At 37.6% G+C, this 24,037-nt stretch overlaps 1 pseudogene across 1 annotated transcript in view; it reads right to left on the minus strand.

Annotated features, from left to right (window-relative positions):
* Window positions 1-1,131: 1,131 nt before the first annotated feature.
* Window positions 1,132-24,037, minus strand: part of LOC143573515 (lysM domain receptor-like kinase 3) — a 28,235-nt pseudogene continuing 5,329 nt past the window's right edge. The window contains exons 2-10 of the transcript XR_013142443.1: window positions 23,447-23,512; window positions 23,128-23,310; window positions 22,594-22,748; window positions 22,341-22,430; window positions 20,509-20,601; window positions 20,261-20,418; window positions 19,981-20,063; window positions 1,358-1,496; window positions 1,132-1,245 (exon numbers count right to left, since the gene is read on the minus strand). The product of XR_013142443.1 is annotated as a lysM domain receptor-like kinase 3 (transcript). The remainder of the gene's footprint in view (window positions 1,246-1,357; window positions 1,497-19,980; window positions 20,064-20,260; window positions 20,419-20,508; window positions 20,602-22,340; window positions 22,431-22,593; window positions 22,749-23,127; window positions 23,311-23,446; window positions 23,513-24,037) is intronic.

A 24,037-nucleotide genomic window follows, 5' to 3' on the forward strand; every position in this document is an offset into this window, starting at 1 on the left:
TAGAATTATAAGGTAAACATTCTAAGTCCAACCTTTTAGTCAAAGGTCAATATTTTAGTCAAAGGTCAAAACTTTAGTCAAAGTCAAAACTTTAGTCAAAGTCAACTTTAGTCAAAGTCAACAAAAGTCAAACTTTGGTCAAAAGTCTTTTTTAAAAACAATGGGAGATTGTTGGATACTAGTGGTTCTAGGAACCATCCCACAAGTTACTTACGTACTTGCATTTTTAGGGTCTTAGCACGTGACGCATTTACTTCGGTCGGATTTGTGTAATACCCGAAGCACCAACAAGGTGAGTTTACGGCCCCACTTTTATACTTTTCCTTTGGGGGAGGAAACATGCAAAACTGTTTTACTTTACTTGCTCTAAATCTTTACACAACCGTTTGGTTGCTTATAACGTAGTGTTTCTTTGCCATGGAAAGTCCTCACAAACATCGGACCGTTAACTAAGGTTAACTGGTGTGATAAATTTAAATAGTACTATTGGGTTTGACAAACCCCACCCTGCATTATTCTCGACTGGAGGTCGAACGGGGTGTAACTTTGACCAAACATTGTTAAGTTTTTGCAATAGTTGACTTGAGGCAATAACTAGTCAGCTTCGGTCGTGATGGAAACATAACACTATACGGCAACGAGTTAACTAAGTGTAGTTAACCATGGGCCACCTTTATTTATAAATGTTTATGAACTGATAGATTATAACTTACTTTGAAAACCTGTGAACTCACCAACCATATGTGTTGACTCTTTTTAGCATGTTTTCCTCAGGTCACTAGCAAGCACTTGGATTAGGATAACATTGCATGCATGGACTCGCATTGGTTTAAGTTTGAAAACAATTATTTGATATTGGTTTTGCACTTGTAGCGCCATGAATTATTTAAACTTATTTTGGGAGATGGCTCCCGCACTTTGTTTAGCTTCCGCACTAGCAGTTAAGTACTCTGAACATTTTATTTTGATTTATTAAAACTTTTAAGACCATATAGATGTCGTTTGGTGTGATTAATGTGTTCGGATCCTGGTTTGTCACCCGCCTTACGGTAAAATTGAGCCATCTACAACAGAGTTCAGAAATAATAAAACTATTTTGGAAGTCAATAGAATTAACCAAAATCATTTTAATCACAAAAGATTTACCTTATGTACTGAATCCATAGAGTAGTTATCCCCAAGCCTAGGGTCAATCACTTTAACCAGGTCATCTCCTGGAGCTATCCCGCTAAGAACTTCATCAAACTGTAAATTATTAAATATTGAACTCATTGGTTGCTATGTAGTTAACTGCCATCATCATCATCTGATAAAAACATAAATTAAATAACACCGTATGCATACATTTATTACTTACCAAGGAAACGAGGCCCTTTGGTTCAGCATCAGATTCGTTTGCTCCGATTATGGCTTGCTTAGCTGAGATAAGTTCATAAAGTACAACCCCAAATGCATACACATCTACCTTTGAAGAAACATCCCCATATTGCACATACCTGTATCCAATAATTAGAGAACTTGATCTATAATCCTTATCTCTCCATCGACATTATAAAATGATATAAACCACCAATAGGTAACACTCTGAAACGGGGGTTGACCTGTAACCTTTTTGTTTATTCTTTAGACCTTTTCTTATAAACAAATAATGTGTTGAACTTCACCAATTCTCGCTTTAGTTAAACATTAACCTAAGCAAATGGGTCAGATTTTTCATCATGTGAATTACACTTAGTAGTCTTTTATTAATATGGTTTACTTGTATAACCCATAGGCCGAAGATAAGTTTCTTTTGGTTTTAAAATTAGAGGTAGTTGGAACCTCTTAGCTATACCGATTTTTCATATGTACTCTTTACCAAAGTCTGTCTCTAGTTACTAGGTTAGAGGGTATTTGAAGGACTGATTTAAGGCCAGGTTGGCACTTTGAAATCCCATGAATCTTATCAGTCATAAGAATATTAAGATATTTGATTATGTGTATGTTCAGCTGATGGTTTTCAATGACTGAGCGAGTGTAAAATGAGCCTCCCCTTATTTACCACTCTCTTTTACATGGTATTAAAACTAAGGCTCTAGATACCTAGACATAACAGCACCACCCTATTCCTGTTCTAGATTAATGACCAGGGCTTATTAAACAGATACAACAGATGTGGATAAGTGGGTTTGATTTGATACTTATCTTTATCTTTGCTTCGAATAAGCTGATAGTTTTAATTCATGTTTTGAGTTTATAGGATTAGTATTTGAGTCCAAGTATATCTTTAGGCATTATGTAGACCCGATTATGGTTTAGCTTATTATATTGTCATTTTGTTGTCGATTAGTCAAGGTTGCAAAAGTAGCTAGGCGGACCCTAGGCGGCCAATTGGTGAGTTGGGTGTACTTGGAGTACTCGAGGAGTAGTGGAAGAGTACTCGGACATTGTAAATACAAATAAAATTAATTTTTGGATATTATGTCAACTATCATAACTTTGTTACTATTTGTAACACAACATGTGAAAATTAATATAAACAAGAGAAAAATATTTTTAAACTTAAAGTTATTTTAAAAATTGCTAGTATTAATTAAAAAAAAATGATGTTCATTCTTATGTTATACAAATACGAATTATGTTTTATTATTTTAAGTCAAAATCGACCCAAGTTGACCGACTAGATCTGATTCTGGCTGAGGTTGATCACCATTGATCGATTCTAAAAACTAGGCGTAGTTAAAGAAAGTCGTCTCAGCGTGATACCTTTTAGCGATTACTCAGGAGTACTCGGCCTTATAAACCTAATTTTACAACATTGCGATTACTAATGAAAAGAATCACTCGTCTATTTTAAGAAAAATCGATCATGCCTTGGGTCTTGGATTTTATCAACGATTTCACGTGTTTAAATGTAACAACTGGTATCAGAGCCAATCCATTAATCATGGACAATTTTAAGTAAACGGAGGTGTGAAATTACACGTGGTCAACACGTATGTCTTCATGTTTATAGGCTCACGATATTTGAGAAGTTGCTCAAGGGGCAGACACATACGCAACCCCTTGAGCAACTTCTCAAATATAGGGAGATATGTACGTATTAAAAAACATGGTAAAAGAAAACTATTCTCTAAGAAAAACGACGGGAAGCTACAAGTTTTTGAGAATGAGATGCACTCATTTAATTGGATAGATCTCATGATACCACAATAATTCCCCACGTAAAAACTTGTGTCATGAGATTGTACAACTCGATTTGAAAGTAAGGGTTGAACAAGGATGGTAATTGTCATTCAAGGAACCCAACCATCGTTTTTTGAATACGAGAACCTACTCGCAAGCCAAGAAGCCTCGGTAGAACAAACCGGTTTAGTCTCGATCATTGATCCGAAACTGAAGCAGAGGCGTATGCCAAGCGAGGAAAATGTAGGTTTCGACCAAGCATGAATCAAGGAAGGAAGAAGTTTAATTAAAACATGTAACCAGATTATCCCAAACCAGATAACAGTATAATCAATAAGAACCACCAGATGACAAAAAATCTTAGAAAACAAAACAGGTTAGTGATTTCTGTATAAATGTTAGAATTGTGGAAAATGTGACTATATATCCAAGGACTTGTCATCGAAGTGGTGGAACAGGGAATGCGACCATAGTTCAAGAATAAGTGGCTTGGGATGTAGAAACCTATTTTACAACCAAAGAACATGTGATCACTTTGACCACGAACACTGAAACCCTAGACAACTCCTTGGATGACTAAATTGTTGTTTCTTGGTGTTCAAATCATATGATCGTGGAAATGATGTGACTACAAAACACTGTCAAATATAAGGGAAATCAAATGGTTGTAATAGGCGATAAACTGGAGACATAAAATCAATCATACGGGTGATGTATGGTTCCAACCGGATAAACAAGGAGATTTTGTGCTAAGCAATAAGTACCATCTTCCAGGTTTAGAAAAGAATCTACTTTCAGTTCCACAAATAACATCTACATGTTGGTATGTACTCTTTGGCCCGAATAAAGTCAAAACTGTAAGTTTTCAAACATCATCCAAAACTGTAGCGTGAAGAAGAAAGAATGAGATGATGTACGTACTTTCCACTGAAACGACATATGTGAATAAAACCTAAATACTTTATATCATTGATTAGTGACACCAACTCGGTCACATTAGCTATGATAGACTCAAACTAATGATTGCGAAATACCTTGTAGCCGTTATATCGAAGATCGAAGTATGAAGTGATGTGTTGAGCAACATATGCCAATACTACAATGCATAGCAATTAAAATTCGAGAGCGCACATCACCATGAAGCACAATTGGAGCTTATCTACTGGTAATTTCAATCATAAAAGGCCCCTCACGTGTAGGTGACAAGGTTGGACCTATAGAATTCATTATTGTTGTAAATGGGTTTTGAGGTTGCAGTTAGGATTTATTATATTTAGTAATTACTTGTTGACCAAGTTTTGGTTAACCTATAGATACATAGCCATGATAAGGGGTTATTGTATTATGAGAGAGATTATTGTATTCTAGGTTTGAGGTAATCTATTGATTATAATAATACGAGATGTTTATCCTAAATATCATGTGCTCGTTTGTGTTTTCGTTATCAATTTGTTCTTGAATTGGTATCAGAGTGGTTAAGTCTTATCCGGTGATTTCCGCTCTACAACGCGTTTGATCAAAAGACGTGATTAGCGTGGAGCATTGAAGATCGGCGATCGAGTCTGTGAGTTAAATCGGAATTGTTTTGTTTGCAGAATAAAGGATTTCTGGAGGAATTCTTTTTGGTGCCACATGTTCACATCAAATTGAAAAGAAAAAAAAAAGGGGATTGCGGCTATTGCTTGGAAATAATGTCAAGGTCCTATATTAATATTTTTTGTTTGTTCTTACGAGAGGGAAGGTCGGAAAAATAACCGAAAGGAATAAACATAGTGGTTTTATTCCCTTTTTCTTGGTTCAACAAAGTTTGATCAACTTGGTTTCGCGGTTACGGTTTGACGAAGAACGATGGGTGATAAGGAAACAATGAAGAAGAGCGATGGGAGTGGGAGCGGGAACCTGAATGCATTCCAAAGTCCCATGCTTACCTCTACCAATTACATGGTATGAGCTATTTGAATGAATGTACTATTGAACATGCACAAGGTTTGGGATACCATTGATCTGGGGCAACCGATGTTGATAAAAATAACATCGCGATTACATTTATTTATAAGTAAATCTCGAAAGCAACTATCATGCAAATGGGTAATCTTGATTCGGGCAAGGAGATTTGGAACACGATTAAGACGCATAATCTGGGGGTCAATTTTATTTGATGCTAAAAGTGGTGAACATTGCTTACTTACGGATGGTTATTTCATACCGAGTCTTAAAAGTAATATTATTAGTCTTGATCAGGCATCGGAACACGGCTATGATGTTCATATAAAAGATAACTACCTTACGATATAAGATGGGCAGGGTAGGTTGTTAATGAATGTGACTCGTTCCCCTAATCGACTATACTGTATACAATTAAAGATTGATAAACCGGTTAGTTTACTTAGCCAAATTAAAGAAACAAGTTGGTTGTGGCATGACAAGCTTGGCTATTTGAACTTTGAGTCGTTAAAGCTAATGGCTAGGAGGGGATGATTGAAGGGACGCGTGGAATTACACATGAAAAAAAGTTATGTGAATCTTGTTTGGCCAGGAAGCAAACGAGGCAATACTTCCCTAATTCGGCGGCTTTTAGGGCAACTCGAGCTCTAAAAATTGTGCATTGTAATCTATGTGGACCGATTACCCCTCCAACAATAGCGGGTAACAAGTACGTTTTTTTTTTAATCGATGATTACTCACGACTTGTTTGGACGCATTCGTTGAAAGCTAAAGTTGAGGCGTTTAAAGCTTTCAAGAATTTTAAGGAATTGGTTGAAAGTGATGTTGTGTAAAAGATCAAGTGATTTCGTACCGACCATGTTGGTGATTTTACCTCACATGAGCTCAACCAGTTTTCTTACATGGAAGGCATTCAAAGAATTCTAACGGCACCATATACACCTCAACAAAACGGGGTGATTGAAAGACAGAACCAGACCTTTTGTAGATGACATGAAGTATGTTAAAAGCTATGGGTGTTCCGAATTACTTATGGGGTGAGGCAATCCGACATGCAATGTACATCAAGAATCGAATTCCTACTCGTTCCCTAAAGAAGAAAACACAATAAAAGATGTTAAAACAAAAGAAACTGAATATTGTTCATATAAAAGTATGTGGTTGTGTAGCATTTGCAAAGATAGTGGGAACTCACTTGTAAAAACGTCGACAACCATTTTAGGAGTTTAGTGCATATCGGAGTCGAGACCGGATTCAAAGCTTACCAGTTGTTCGATCTGAAGACCCGGAAGGTTGTGATAACTCAAGATGTGTTTTTTGACGAGAAGAAGATGTGGGTTTTGTCTAGTTTGAGGCAAAAAATGAAGAAATAGAGCTAGTACAGTTTTATTTTGGGTTCATTGGAACGAGATTATTGATACCGGAGTTGCACAAGTTGTAACCGAGCCTATGGGAAGCATAGCATGGATGATATAAGTTCAGCTTTGCCACCAAGTTCAGCAGTAGAATCAGCGACAACTTCTTTAGCTTATGTCGCTAATTTAGACAGCGCATCAGCATCATTAGCGAAAAATTCTGATACCCTGGTCGCTAATTAAATCAACACAGCAACAAGTTTAGCGACACTAGTAGCATCTGATTAGCGATAGCAACACTTAATGAATTAGAAATTAACTTACAAAGATCTACACATGTTTCGATCGCACTGTTTAAGTTCAATGATTATGTCCTATGTTCGAAAGTGGAAGACATTGAACTTCTTTTGCTGGAAGAAGGTGAACCAAGAAATTTTGATCAAGTAAAATCGAAACAGGAGTGGGTAAAGGCTAAATAAACAGAACTCGAATCCATTAAACGAAAAGATATACGGAAGTTGACCGAGTTACCGAGAGGGGCTAAAGCTATCAGATTAAAGTAGGTTTTCAAGGTGAAAAGAAATGCAGATGGTTCGATTAATAAATATAAATCAACACTTATGGAAAAGGGTTACATGCAATAGTCTTACGAGGTCTTTGCTCTAGTGGAGAGACTTGATACTAGATGGGTTCGATAAACCCATGGAGGAAAACAAGTTCTACAAGCTAACCAAGGCTTTATACAGTTTGAGGAAAGCACCATGGGTGTGGAACACCAAGCTTGGCGGTATTCAAATGTGAATTTGTGAGGTGCTCGAAAGAACAAGCGGTGGATCGGAGATTGATTGGAAATGACATTATTATTGTCGACGTGTATCTCAATGATTTAGTTGTTACTGGTTCAATCAATGATCACATTAATCAATTCAAACTTGCGATGTCTAAGAAGTTTGGAATGTCTGATTTGGGAATGCCCACATACTATCTTGGAATTGAAGTCTTACCGTTGGAGAATGAGATTAGAACTCATCAAAGTGCTTATGCTCGAAGATATTGAAACAAGCCGTGTGGTTAGGTGAATTGTAGACGGAGCTGACCATAAGGAATTGCAAGAAGTGGTGCTAAAGATTGATAATACATCGGCAATTGTCTTGCTTAAAAATCCTATTTTTCATAGTTGGATCAAGCATAAAAAGTCCCGATTTCACTATATACGGGAGTGTGTGGAGCGGAAGGAGTTAGTGGTAGAGAACATTAATGGCAAGGAACATCGTGCTTACATTCTTACGAAAGAACTTATGAGAATCAAGTTTGACAAGATGAAAAGATTGCTCAGCGTTGAAGATCTCCTAGTTTCGAGTCGGAAATTGGGGGGTAATTATTGGTAATTTCCATCTTAAAAGGTCCATCACGTGTAGGTGACTGCGTTGGACCTATTGGGCCTATGGATTTCATTAATTTTGTAATGAGTTTATGGGGTTGTTGTTAGGGTTTATTATATTTGGTAATTTCTTGTTGGCAAAGTTTGGGCACCTATAAGTGACCGAGTTTGACCTATTGGGCCAATAGAATTCATTAATATTTTAATGGGTTTAAGGGGTTGCACTTAGGGTTAATTATAACCGGTAATTACTTGTTGGCCAAGTTTGGGTCACCTTATAAATAATAGCCATGATTAGGGTTAATGTATTATGAGAGGGATTGTTGTATTCAAGTTTTGAGCTAGTTTCTTGATTATAATATACGAGAGGTTTACCCTAAATATCGTGTGCTCGTTTGTGTTTCCGTCATCAATTCGTTCTTGATTATCCATACCAATGTGTTCAACCCTATGAAATAATCATTGACAACGTGTATAAGATATAACTAGATTCCATTGGGTATATTATATCAAAGAACATGAGGTTTTTATGAAGTTTAAAGAGTTTAAAAGTGAAGAAAAAGGAGAAACCAAAACTAATAGCGAGTGCCTCCAGTCTGATAATGGATGCGGGTATACATGACAAGAATTTGATGACTATAATACAAGATTTAAAGAAAAATAACTTACCCCAACACCCCCAAAGAAAAATAGAGTCTAATAAATAAGAACCAAACCTTAACTGAGTGGTCGGGGTGTATTATTCATGATAAAAACATGTCAGATGGATTTTGGGCTGAAGCTGTGTGAATCACTGATTTGCAATCTTTATATCTAATCAGTTACTGCAACAAAATATGAGGAGTGTATCACTTTTTAAAAAAAATGTTCAAACTAAAGCCAGAAGTTTTAAATTTATTCGAGTTGTGTGCTATGTGTTCATATAAATCCATTTTAGATACAAGATGGAGAGGGAAAAAATTAGGTGCACTTTTGTTAGGTGTGACCTGAAACGGAAGTGTGGTGATGATGTAAACCAGATACAGGAAAAGTGTATGTATCTCGGCATGTTGTCTTTGACGATATGCCATCATGGTGGTCTCTACATCTAGAAGTATTATCGGATTATGAAGATTCGAAAGAAAGCCTAAGACCCGAGTAACTTTCAACTTTAATGAAGAACTAATAATGGAGAAAGATAGGCTAACCCAATTGTGGCCTTAATCAAGGCCTATAGCAAACATGCCAAAGGTATTCGATGCAGTAATCATTGCGTCTAATTCCAAGGAGCAAGGGCTAAGACGGGCTAATTGGCCAAGTAAACCTAATCCTAGGTTTACCAATGGGCAACAGTTCAGTGCGAAGAATCAAAATAGGAACATTCAAAGAAGTAAAGGGAAATGAAAAATGGATAGTGGCGATGGAAGAAAATTAAATTCCTAGTGAAAAAACAGAATTGGGAAGTAGTTCACAAAATAGCCAATGTTAAATGGTTCCGTCCAAATGGGTGTTCAAGATGAAGAGAAAAATGTACAAACTTGTCCAAAGGTACAAGGAACACCTTGTAGCTCGCGAGTTCTCAAAGCAACACGGGCTTGACAATGTTAAAACATTTAAACCCGTTGCAAAATTGACAATGGTTTGAGTATTGCTCGTAATTCCAACAAGTCAAGTTTGGAAGCTATGGAAAATAGATGTTAGGAACGCTTTCTTTTTTTTTAGTATCTAATTCTTGATCATGTGATTTACATGCATCGGCCGAAGGGCTTTGAGAGTGAAGAACGCATGGGCTATGTTCGCAAAGTGCAAAATGTATTGTGTGGGCTAAAACCGCCACCTTGGCATGCTTTGAAAACATAGGATGATTTCTAAACACAATGGGTTCGTGTTTGCCATAGCTAATGACTTGTTTATCACGAGAGACTTAAGTAGTGTGATTGATCAGTTAAATGAAAGCTTACGTACCCGGTTTCATATGAAAAACTTTGTAACATTACGTCACTTTCTAGGTTAGAGTTAAATGTGAACCAAATGGGATTATGTTGCATCAACACAAGCATTCAGATGATCTATTAAGCAGATTTGGAATTAAGAGTTGTAAACAATGGCGAACAGTTTCAACTTCGGGTAGATGAAGGAAATGAGTGGAATACAACTTTATATGTATCGGTAATTGGTGGGAAGTCTTATTTATTTAAAGCTCACGAGACTAAATATTGCATATGCAATTGGAGAGTTAGGTCAGTTTGTGCAAAATCCAAAGAAATTGGTAGGAAATATGTTAACTAAAAAACCACTTCAGAAAGTAACATGATACGTGGATACACGTCTGCAATTGCTATTGTGAAAAAATTGATGTTTCATCGCAAGTCAAGATTGTGTTGAATGGGAGGAGGTGGATGTCAAACATATCACTGGCAAGGTACAACTGGCGGATTTATCGACTTAAGTTCTCAAGCATATTAGATTCAAGGAGATGCGAGATTTGCTAAAGTTGAAAGACCTACACTATACAATTCTGAAAATGGTGGTAGTAAATGTTGGCAATTTCGAATATATTTTCTTGGAGTGCGAGGCAAGTTAATTTGGCGTGCAAGGGTAAAGTTAAATAAAAGAATGGATTACTATTACTCTCAATGCAAGAAACTTGTGTACGTTGTTAGGACAAGCATTGGTTTTGTATGTGTCTCTATTGTATAGCAAGACTAGTTAGACTCAGACATGTATAGGTTTGGTCGATATAAATTGTATAGGGTTTAATATTGTAATCAAGTTTTTGAGATAGTTTTCTTGATCAATAAAGTATTTTGGGTGATAGCCAAACTAATTGAGTATACGAATTCTCATCTAGAGAGGGATCCGACTAGGGCGCCCGGAGAGTTCCACATAGAATCACCACCAAACGTGCCACAACACGCCGCATGATCTCTGCCTTTTCCACCTATGCATTGGCGTGTGGACCACTGGTTCTCAATAAGATTTTAACCAAACCACAAGTCAGATTTCACCAAGCTTTCTGCCACCTACCGCATGAATTTCGCCAGGATCTTGCCTTATGTCGCTTAGTTCAGTTTCTATCGAGTTGTTGCCATTGTTCAAAAACTATCACCATTATGTGTTCCAATGTTGATGCCAAAAAGGACCACTATAACATCCTAGATAATCTTGAACTATAGATGGCTGCCCTAACATCTTCAAGTCCTCAAGGCCTGACATTATAGTGTTATTTGTATTTGAATGAAATACCCAAGTATCAAAAGGATCTGACATTGAAATAAATTTAGATGCCACACAGTAAAAAGGAGTTGAAATTGAAATAATTTTAGATGACACACAGTCAATGATGTTGGGGATTTTGCAGAAAAAGGGTTATATTGGATTACTGAGCATCGTGAATAACTTTCAGATCAAAACTATTTGTGGTTCCCAAATGTTTAACTTGAGCAAGAATCCTAGTATGGATTTGAGAGTTTTGTGAACTAGAGAGAATTCATCATATGATAAAATGATAAGTTTTTTAGGGTTAGGGTATGTAACTGTTAAGTATTTAATTTCAAATACAATAAAAATGCTCCTTCATTTCTGATAATTAAAAACGCTCCTCCTTGGACCCTGCTACCAAGGGTGCTTCCCGGACCCCTATCAAGGGGCGTTCCCGCCTTGAAACCCCCTTGGGGCTTCGCCCTTAAGTACCAATAGGGTTACAAATTATAATAAGATCAAATAAGTGTGTACTATGCACCCAACTTATTTAGATGCATATTACAATTAACTTGATCAACAATTTAATCCTCAATTATACTAAAATCACAAACAAATGATGTCCTAGTTAAAAAGCCGTGGTCACGTGTCAAAGTTTTATTTGTAGTTGTGTAGGATATGAGTAAAATCTATGCTTCATGTTGAATATTAGATTTGTACATAAGTAGTATCGGACTTATGTAAATTGTATATTTTGTTTAGTGGATGTTGGTATCCACTTTTGTAAATACTTGTTTATTAATGCAATGAAATATTTCCACCTCTTTCTGCGCATTACTTTTTGTTAATTAACATAATAGATAAGTTAGTAACGCCTATTTAGGTTGTTAATAGAAGAGTATTGTTTTCGTTAAAAATATTGTGGCCCTTGGCCCGCTTTTACATAAAATGAAATCGATTTACATATAACACTTCCGCAATTGTGCCGCGCTCCAAGTTTGCGAAATAGGCATGCCATCGAGTTTGTTCAACGCATAAGCGCCTTTGCCTAGGACCTTGTTGATTTGATAAGGTCTCTCCCAATTTGGTGATAACTTGCCAAACGCTTGAACGTTGTACACCTCGTTGTTACCAATGACGTAATCTCCTGCGTTGAACACGTAAATATTAACTTTGGCATTTTAGTACCTCTAGAATTGGAGCTTGTAGTTGTTCTTGCGCATAGCAGCCAACTTTCTTCGTTCTTCTAGGAGCATTAAATAGATGCACCGCTGCTCATCCTTGTTGTCTTTCGTAATTAAGATGTGCGGGGAGGGTAGACCTATCTCACTGGGGACCATTGCTTCTTTTCCATAAGTTAGACTAAATGGCATTTTTAGCATTACTTGTGTTCCTTTGTGTTATGAGGGGTCAAAGGACATGCACGATTTGGTCTATCCAGCCATATCTGTAGCGGTCTAACCTCTTTTTGATTCCATCAATGATGTTTCGATTGGCGCACTCAACCTCCTCATTTCCTGGTGGGTGCACCACGTACGTGAAAGTTTGCATTACTTGCAGTTTTGTAAGCCAAGTTTTCATACGTTGGTCAGTGAATTGCGTTCCATTGTCACTAACAATGTTCATGGGTAGGCCGAAGTGACAAATGATGATCTCCCATATGAACATTTTGACGTCGAAGGCGTTGATAGTGGCTACTGGCTTAGCCGATATCCATTTGGTGAAGTAGTCAATGACGATTATCAGAAACTTAATCCACCCTGGCGCTTCCGAAAATGGACCAGTAATATCTATGGCCCATTCCTAAAATGGCCACGTGGTGATTATTGGTATCATGCTATTCTTTGTGCGAAAGGTTTTAGACGCGTAACGTTGGCATGTGTCATATTTGCGGATTTGTTTTTCAGCTTCCACATGCATGCCTGGCCAATAGTATCTTGCGTTCATGATTTTCGCCACCACCATGTACGGGCTTGCGCGGACCCCATATATTCCTTTATGGATTTCTCTTAGTTGATAATTGGCACCTTACGGGACTATGCAGCGGAGGAGTGGTCCTAGGTAGGATCGCGGATATAATACGCCATCATTTATTTGATAATTCAACGCCTTATGGTGTACCTCCTAGCCTCCTCTTTGTTCTCTTGTAAGATACCAACATACAAGAAGTTACAATTGGCTTCATCCAGGATGCGCTACCCGTAGTGATGACGCAAACATATCTTGTGGGAATCAAAGGGGTGCTGAACACCTCTATGTGGAGGAAGCTTGTCGTGTTGTGCTTAATAAAATGTCTAAAATGATTGGTGAGTCTGTGAATGTACTGGGTGCTCTGACAAAATTAAAGGGGCTGAGGGTGGTCGGAGGATGAAGGGGGCTCGAGATGAGTCTTGGTTGACTTTATCTGGTCATGTTGAGGATAGAGGTTATGTTGGCAAGGTTAATGCTTGTGGATACCCTATGGTGATTTTAAGAAGTGTGACCCATCTCTTTCGATCCATAAGATGGGTTTGTCGGCTTATGAGTGGGAGCGCTAAATGGAAACGATTTAGAGGATATTAGTCGGTGTCGGGAGGATGGTATGGTGAGGTATGCAACCACGTCGTTTCATTCGGAAGCATTGTGTTGGTGGGATAATGTAGTTCAAACTATAGGGAATCTGGATGATAGCAGAATGACTTGGGAGGAAATGAGGAAATTGGTTATTGAACAAATTCGTGTGGCCCGTTTGTGTTTTAAATTAATTACCCCTAGGAATGAGAGAATTAAGAGGTATGTTAAAGTTTTAGCGGTGGGTATTCGTAGGGTTGTGAGCAACAAAGATGAGCACTTACCACTCAGTAGTGACGTTAGAGGGCATCTTTTATGAACGAGGAATGATTTTAGTCTTGGCGTTGATGGTGATCGATTTGAAGTGATAATCCCGCTTTGACTACAAAGAAGCCGAAGGTCGAGACATTTGATGATAGGGTGTGTTCCGAGGATACTTGGGAGTCGGAGGACAAGATGATGAGAATCTAACCGCACTTGTTTCCGAATCAGCGGGATTCGGGACGAATCCCAATGTAAGGGGGTAGACTTGTAACATCCCTAAAATTCTCGTAAACCTTATGGCGCGAGTGTAGAGTTTGCAAATTAATTTCCCGGGGTTAGATTAAGGAGTCGGGGACCTATGGGAATGTCTGTGAAGTGTTTTATTCAGTTCGGGAGCAAGGAGAATCGAATTACAAAGTGCAAGGACTAAAGTGTAACATTTTGATATTATATCACAACAGTCACTCCCCCCCACCCATCTTAACCCTAGTAGCGGCCGCAAGCTCCCAAGCCACCAAACAATTTGTTTTTGATCGATTTAAATCAATTCCATGCTCCTATATGTCATCCAAGATGTGTACGAAACTCCCATAATCTTTAATTGTATAACTTACGTCGTTACAATGGTCAATTAATCCGTTCCTTTAACTAGGGGAAGATTCGGATTGATATCAATTGGCATGCTTACCGAGGTCAAAAGTTGGAGTTTTTGGTGTCAAAAGATCCCCAGGTATATATAGTATATCATACTAAAATTTCATGACCATTGAAGTTGGTTTGATGGGTCAATTGATAAAAAACCGATTTCTAGGGTTCTAGAATGTGGAAATCGTTAATTGTTATCTTTTGGGTTTTATTTGAAGGAATTTCCAACCCGATCAGTTTGAGGGGTCTTATGTTAGTGTAAGGACGGAAGGAAAGTTTTTTTTTTGGTTATAGGGGCTGGTTTGGTTGGTGATTCCTTTATCGGTTTGTAAGAGCGCGTAAAATCAATTAATTGTTAATTAATGTGGAAAGTGACGAATTTCAAACCCCATCAACTTGGATGGTTAAATATAGATGGATGGGCTGTAATATTGTCAAATGTTATCAAAATGGGGCTGGTTTGGTTGGTGGTTGGTTAATTGATTCGTTAACGTGCGAATTCGACACAGTTAACGTAAGACGGACATAGTTTGGGAACCATTAGTGGTGATTATATTGGAAGGGTTTTTTTGGGTAATTTAACAACTTCGGGGCTGATGTAAATGAATATGGATATTGTAAGAGGCTGTATGAATCCAATCATGTTAAGACGTCTCGTAGAGTGAGCGAGTCGTCGTGGTCTAGTTAGTGATTGTTGTGTGCTTTAACTTGACAGGCCCGTGCATTGTGAGTGATTATCTAGAGGATCCAGTTGTGATATTGGTGTGATCCGTATCAGGTGAATTTCATGATGCCCCTTTTTAAATGTTTTACGTTTTGGGCTAGCATACACACTTTATGACGATTTTACCCTTTTGAACCGTTTGGATGATATTGCATAGTTAATGTTTTTTTCTATCTATGCTTGGAAGTTTATATGATTTATGATTGTTTTATTTGGATGTGTGTGTGTGGCCACCACGTGAATGTTTTTGTTAAGCCGTGACCGGGTCGAATGGATGTTATAAAATTCCTTAATTCCCCTATTAGGGTTAAGGTGGATGTGTCCCTGGGTAGTTTGCCTGTCCTTGGGGTGGATGTTTATTCGGGTACTTAACTTTGTGTTTTATACTTGAGAGGATGTGGCCCGTGTTACGTGCTTAACAGAGGAAAATTATTTATTGATTTATTAACTTTTATGAAAGTCGTATGTTAAATACCGTGGTCAGTCTTTAATAAGTTTTGATGATAAAAACATGAACTCACTCATCTCAAGCTGACTTTGCGTGTATGTTAGAATGATTTCAGGTTGAGTGTGGATGGGATTACTGCTTGGATATGCTCAAGACTACCCGAGGTCCCGAGGAAGTTTTAGTCGATGCTCCTTATCGTGTTAATAATTAAGAAAATTTAAATTTACAATTTTTGTTTTAAGGACAATATTTGGATGTTTTGTTAATTTTCCGCTGCAAGAATACTCTATGTTGAATTTCTGAATTATATGAAACCGGTTTATCTTTTATATTTGAATTTGTTTGGAATGATTACCAACTGTAGGAATCCTTGATATTGGGTTCTTACAGAGTGTAATCGGTTTTGTATTGTGGGATTAAGTACACGACATTTATAATAAACGTGTGCTTTGAATCTTGTGTTTGTGCTCGTTTCATCTATTTCTTGATTCATCACGGATTTCGCCCAGTCACGTGTTTGTTTGCTATTGCATTGTAGTGATCTAGATTTGGGACTTATAATTACTACGAAGGTGGTTGAAAAAAGGCTAAGGATCACCGAGGCAGACGTTAGAAGGTCTCTAAATATTAAAGATGCTCCCGATCACTATTTCAAATGAATGAAGAAGGATGAGCTGCAAGATTTTGTTACTGAGATTAGGATGAAAAGTGAACAGCTTGTGAGAAGAATCATTTCCACCATATTGCAAACTATTTATCCGAGTTGAAAGGATGTTTTGATAAATTGAGAACCGACTAGGTTAGGCTTATGGCTTGCTTGACGAATAAAGTTCAGTTCAACTATTCCAGAATTATCTTCTTATGTATGCATGCAAATGCTTTAAAAACAATACTTGGATGATGTATCCAAGATTTGTGCACTATTACTGGATGATTTGATGCATGAGACACCAAGACCCGTATACCCTATGATTTATGATACAAAGGGCAACGCCTGAGATACCTCCTGAGGAACCTCACCATGTGAAGATGGTGAAGCAAACGGTGTTCAAGGCCATGTTGTCACCTCCCATCCGAGGATACAAATATAGAGGTGAAATTCCTAGAACAAAGTTTGGTCTTTTTGATGAAGCCGAACCTGAAGATAAAGATTTCGGTGAAAAAGGTGGTGGTGGTGGTGGTGATGATGATGATGATGATGGAGGTGATGATGAAAGTGATGAGGAACACAATGAGGAAGAGACTGGTGTTGAAGCTACTGAGACAGAGCCCGAGGTTGAAGTTGAGAGAAGGAGGAATCAAAAGGCCGAAAAGAAAAGGAAGGCTTCTAGCAAGCCTTCTACTGGTGATTCTTTCCAACAAGCTGAGGAGGAAGAAGATCCCAAGCAGTAGCTAAAGCATTTAGAGAAAGTCGGGAACTCCAAGAAGCCCACCTCTTTAAAGGTAAAATTTCCTACTATCATTGTGACAGAAACTACCACCCCACCTCCACAAGCAACCCAACCTAACCCTTATACTGCATCACCCACTACCTTGTCCCACACTGTAGCTGCCATGAAAGGCAAGCAAATACATGTTCCCCATCCCAAAACCAAATCTAAGCCCAAACCTAAACACACTCCAAGAAAACTACATGGCTCACCCGTAACCTACCCTGAACTCTCTCCCTCACAAAAATACAATCCCATCCAAGGCCTAGACTTACCTGAGCTAGACTTACCCAACCAACCCGAAACCAAACCACAACATACCTCTCCCATCTATCAAACCCTCTCTCCACCACATGCCACCTCACCCACTAGTTTTCCAACCTTTACATCCCCACTTAGAGCCACAACCTTTTGGTCATCCACTTTCACATCCTCACCAAGTACCCGAACCATATCCATTCCCACCTCAACCCAACCAAAAAATCAATTTGACAACACAATCCCTATCCCTACCTTTAGCCCTAAGCAAACTATTTAAAACCCAAACCATAACCATGCCTACCCAAACCACAACCCAACCTACCCTTTCAATCACACCTCCCACAACCACAAAATCTCTAATATTTTCAGCCATCCTTCTATCCATTGGTAGATTCAAGAAATCTTCGGTGTATCTGGATCCTATCCTCGATAGGATTCAAGCTCTGGAGGAATCAAACGCAAAGCAGGCTTAGGGGGAGGGGAGAAAGTATGATTGAATATGAGAAGGATCAGAAGAAAATGAATGCGGAAGCTGAGAAAGAAAATATTGGGTTGGTTAAAAGGGTGAAAAGTCTGGAGAATGAATGAGAGGCTAACAGAGCTCTCATTGCAAGTCAACAAAGATTAATTGAGACTCTCCAGAAGAGAATTAACAATTAGCAAACATTATTGACCAACCAGTCGCTGACAAGTGATGAACGTCACGATGATGTTATGAGGTTAGAATCAAGGGTTTCCTTCCTTGAAAATGACTTACCCTCTTCTTCTCACATTACAACAAGTTTGAGAAGTGTGTTCGCGTAGAGATGGTGTTGGCGTTATTGGTGGTGACATAGTGGTAGTTGGCACGATTGTTGGTGCATGAGATGTTTCTGTAGTTGCTGTTGGAGAAACTGCTATAGGAGACGAGGAAGAAGAAAGTGATGAAGAATCCAATGAGGAGGAGGAAGATGAAGACGAACCACTTGATAGATTTAATGAGCCAAGTGGTGACGATGACTCTGATGGAAATAATGGTGGTGGTAATGGAGGTGCTAGTGTTGGTGGTGGCAGTGGGGCAGGTCAACAAACTCCTCCACACGATGACACGCTGCTTGATGATCCTATGTTCGGGGATGCGGAAAAGCAAACAAGAAATCGGGACGATGCATTTTAAGAAGACTTAACTCTATTTTTAATGTTGATGAACTTGCAGGTACCCAACCTCATGAGAAAGAAGCCCTTGATGATGACATCAATTACTCTTCGAATCCGAATACTTTGGTTTGTGATAGATCCAGTTCAAGAAGGTGCTACGGTTGTCACTCCTTCTGATGCTGAAGCTTCTCAAGTGTCAAATCCCAGAAAGAAGAAGTGGTACAACATCGGCAGAAATTTGAGCATCAGGTGCCGAAACAACCATTACCACAATGACTCTCCCATTCTCTACTGCAAATGGCACAATGATAGCAAAACATCGGCTATAAGACGTGCAAATGGTGATCTTACCTACATGCACTACTCAGATATGCATTCATTGTCTCAATTTGACATGAATTACTTCAGAAGAATTGTGGGTAGTGGAGCTAGTGAATAGAAGCCGGAGGGTTTGTTTAAGAGATTTTGAGCAAACAGTGGAAGGATGATTACCCCAACTTCAAGCTTAACAAGGAGAGACCTTACTTGCATCCAACTTAAGTCGATCCGGCCACCGGCAAGAGAAGAAATGCATGGAGGTAGAAGATGTCAAAGGATCATGGGGAGCCAATCTACAATGGAGAGTCGTTCACGCCTAACACACTCCATGATTTCATTGAGTGGGAGTTCGACAACAACATCGGGGAGGTCGTCTTTCACACTGTGAGACCATGCATTCGCTCCGCTTTTTATACGAGCATGAACTGGTGGGTCTTGGCAAGGAGGATTTGTTGAAGCTTTACAATTCTCCTTCGTCCACAGTTGAAGACGTTCGAAGGGACAACACTGATAAGATAGTTGAAAATTTCAACAAGTTTGTTCGTTATCTTGTTGACAATCAGCTATTTGATTATGACTCCCCTTTTGAGTACGAGATGGACTGAGGATGAAAGTTGAAGATAATACTAAAGACTAGAGGGAGATTATTAGACCCTATTTTGTTATTTAGTCATTTATATTATTTCAATCATGTCACGATGTATTTTATTAGCTTTCAGTTCGTTTATGTATGTTTGAGCCCAAGGCCATGCATGTTGAACCTATTGGGCTGGATATAATATATGAGAGCATGGCATGGCTTCACCTATAAAAGGTGAAGTATGTACATGGTACACAACAACCTTTTGACATATTTTAATATACTTTCTCACCAACTCTCTACTCTCCCTCTCTTTCTTTCCATAACCGTTAATAAACCGAACACTAACAAGATCCGAGATCTCGGTAATCTACTAGTGATTTCCGCTAGCTAGTAGTTGATATTGATTCAAAAACACGTTGTTAGATCCATTCTACGGACCTACAATCTCAATTAAGTTAATTGTCATTCATTACTTATATAGGCATTAAACTAAGACTATGATGTAGTATCTAGTGAACCCATATAGAACCATTGGCATTAGGGACGTTTGGTAAATAAATTAGCTGGCCAAATACGCTAAAAGAAGAAGATTTACTCTGGTGGCATATATCCGAATGTACCCGCAACACGCGATTTACTTCCAACAGCATTTAGCCTTGTTAAACCAAAATCTGCAACCTAATAGTAAACATGTGGCATCATTAAATCAAAACTACCAGTGAGCTAACATTGTTAGATTCTATATATTATGGTTAACCGACATGTGAGTTAAGCTCGTTAGGGTTCTAGAATCTTTGTCCTAGCTTCACAAGGACCATTAATCCATTGTATACTAATTAAAACAAATAACTATGAAGACATGATTGTATGCAAACCTTCCCATTGAAGTTCTTGTCGATTAGTATATTTGCTGATTTAATATCACAATGTACATGCATGGGAACAGTATGTTCATGGATATACTCAATACCCCTTGCCGAATCAAGGGCAATTTGGACGCGGGTACACCATGGTAGCGGGTCGCTTTCTGGAACTGGACATTAAAAAGATCATAACTTGTCTTTGTTTGAAGTCAATTCGATATCAGAAATTAGGTTCTGTTTTTAAATTTAACTTAGCTGACCTGATCCATGTAAATGTTGACTTAAGTTTCCATTTTCAATGTACTCATATACCAAGAAAAGGAAACCCTCGACACATATCCTATTAAACGCACCTGCATCACATATGGTCAAATGTAAGACTTCATATATCATTTTGAAGACATTAAAGTTACCAATGATCAACATATTTACCCAAAATTAGTTGTTTAGGCTATGTGTAGTGGAGGGGCTATAAAATGGAGCGTTTTGCGCCATGTGGCTCCCAGTCAGTAAATAGTGGGTTTTTATTTTTGGGGTGTAAGGCTATAAGGTGTGGATGCCGGGATGCCGTTGAAGGAGCCTGTGTGGCTGTCGGTGCCGGCGGTGAACACCGCCCCGGTCACATCGGCGCCGCCCACGGTGAATTTTTGGTGGTGAAATTGCCGATATAATTGCCGCTGAAGTTTATATTTTCCAAGTTTTCATAACCGGATCGGACATCAAACCGGACGCGTTACTGGTTCACTGATTGGACCGGTTCAACCGGTTGACTCGAATTAAAAATCGGTTAAAGCAATAAACTATTTAAAAATTATACAATATGTAAAATATAACAAAAAAAATCATGATGTTTAGAAAAAGTAATAAAAAAAGACTATAATTTAATTATAAGGAATTATAAACATATTAATGATACAATATCATTAAATTAAATGTTCTTACATTAACTATTGTGAAGTTTTTTCTCTTTTAAATGAAAAACAATAGTTTACATATGAATACTTAACTATATTAATATATTTCTACACGAAATTCTCACAAACATTTGCTAGCCCATTGGGTTTTACCTTATAATTCCAGCATGCAGGTCTAAAGTTTGATTCTCATGGCCAGCATTGATTATTTTTAATTGATATTCCCAGTTTTACATTGCTTCCAAAAACTAACTTATCAACCGGTTCTTAGTGACAACTCGGACATCACCGAATCCCGGTTGTACCGGTTCGACCAGCCGGTCCGTTCCGGTTTTCAAAACAATGGTATTTTCTATTTAATTTATATAGCGACAAGCCTACAACACACTTGATAAACTAAACTAAATTTGTTCTCATGTTTTGTGTTTTGAGTGAAGGATAACTGGTTTTAAAGATGGGTGGATTTGAAATATTGGGAACAAAGACATATGGTGTTTGGTAGAGAATGCAAGGGTGTTTGGTAGAGAATGCAAGGAATATGGCCAAAACATATATGGATGATTGGATGTACTCTTATTTATTTATTTATTTATTACCTTTATATTTATCAGCTCTATTTTTTTAGATTTTTAAATTAAGTTAATTTATTATTGTTATTTTTATATGATTAAATGCAATTTTAATTTTCCAAAATTTTTACTTTTAGATATTATAAACTTACTTTAGTTATATTAATTAATTTTATTTATATTAATTATTTTATTTGAAAAGGTGGGAAGTGGTGAATTGGTAATCATTTCCTTAATATTATCGAAGAGAATAAAGTGGAGTGGGCTATGATGTGGCGTTGACGTGGTAGTGTAAATTAAGAAGTAAAATGGTATCCACGCATGTTAGTCTAATGGTGTTGTAGCCCAATATATATATATATATATATATATATATCACACTCACACCATACTATAATAAGAATACTAATAAAAATATTCATAAAATACAAGAGACAAGGACAAAAATCTGTGTGGGTCGACCCAGCCCGAGACATATATAAAACAACCCATTCAGGGTTCAAACTCAATTTGATCCATTATCCAATCTGCATGACTCCGTGACTCGTCCATGCTTACACCTCTAGACAATATGCATTAACTAAGAAGGCCAAATTAAACAGCGCTTACCAGGTTTATGTGATGAGTATGTGCTAAAACCTTTAGTTCGGCTAGAAATTGACGTGATGCTTCCATGTCCATCATCTTGATAGCAACTTCCTGCACGAGTTTGGCAAGTTAGAAAATCAAGATAAAATGTTAGACAATTAAACACAAAATCAGATTATTATACACTCTCATAGGGAGTTAACTAACTTGCTAGAAGCATTCTGAAGTCCACCTCTAGCAAGAAAAGCTAAAATATAAAACCATAATCCCAAACCTGGCCTCTGAGCTCTGCATAATAAACGGCACCAAAACCTCCTTGACAAATCTTATTAGCAAGACCGAAGTCAAGTGTTGCCGTTGAAAGCTCCTCATATGAAAACTCCACTGCTTTGTCAAATGTCATACTTGTAATCAAAGAACCACCAGGGGCTACGATTGAAAGAGAGGATAGGTTAATACATTATCACCACTTAATATTTTAAAAAAACATGTGAAAAATCAACATCTGAATCACCTTATACTGAACATTAATACTATGAGCATATGGTGACAACTTGAATTCGTCAAAGTCTAGTTTAATGCATTCAACCTCCTAATTCGTTAGACACATGTCTGGATGATGATGATGATCAACCTGAATTGTTGTTGTTGTTGTTATTATTATTATATAATTCCTACTCTCTTTCACAGTACTCATGACTATCACATTAATTACAAAGAAGAATGTATTTGTGGTTAACCAACCTGACCTGTCCAGTTTCAAGCAATACTAACAACTGAAAGACCAAACGAAGAATGAAAATTATACCTTGAGCATGCATAAGTTGAACCTGTGGTTTTCGTACCCATACACTTGTTTTGCCATTTTTCTTTCTATAAACTCCATTATATAAGCATCCTGCAAGGAACAACACCACAGCTATCGCTCCTACTGTTATTCCACCTAGGGAACCGCCAGATAATCCTGGTTTTGAGAAAGTATATTCAATAACTCATAGTTTAATTCCAGAATATATAATGGAATAATTTCATTGTGGAAAGGGACGGTCGCGTCACCTGAGCTGCAAAGGTTAACAAGAATTGGAAAAAGACTTGTTAAAATGGCATTAATAGTCATCAATTACTACCAATAACATGTCGTTTAAGGAAAAGAACATACCCGATTTTTAAGGGCGGATAATTTCCATATTCATCTACCAATAACATCCATATTCATGAGAATGCTAACACTAGAGGGAAAAACAAACCAAGATTGAACAATGTTCACTTTAGTTTTAGGTTCAAAGTTAGTGTAAACCAACCTCAATTGCTAAAAGTTGAAATTCTAGTTTTTTTTTCAATAGGAAAATGTTTGTTTTATAAAAAAATGAAACTGTGAGGCAAACTATACACAAGAACAAAGAGAATGCTATTGTTCATTATTAGCTTTGGGACTCTAACGAGAGTGGAACATGTATCTGATTGATAACTATGGCCTATGGCATAAATGGATAATAAAATAATAACTAATTCATAACTTCATATTGCATATGCAGTACAACTAACACTCATCCCCAAGTTAGAGCATAGATGTTAATCTAGACTTCGATTATTTTTATGTATTTTATAATTATATTACTTACATAACATAAGCGAAAAGTCAAACGTGATAAAAGTCTATCGGCCGTAATTTAGCGGTTATTGACGGTTTCTGTTATACCAAACGAACAGGGGTAATC

Source organism: Bidens hawaiensis, unplaced genomic scaffold, assembly GCF_021521415.1.
Source record: "Bidens hawaiensis isolate Kalapana, Puna unplaced genomic scaffold, B.hawaiensis_p1.1 tig00026557_1, whole genome shotgun sequence".
In the NCBI taxonomy this organism is placed as follows: Eukaryota; Viridiplantae; Streptophyta; class Magnoliopsida; order Asterales; family Asteraceae; genus Bidens; species Bidens hawaiensis.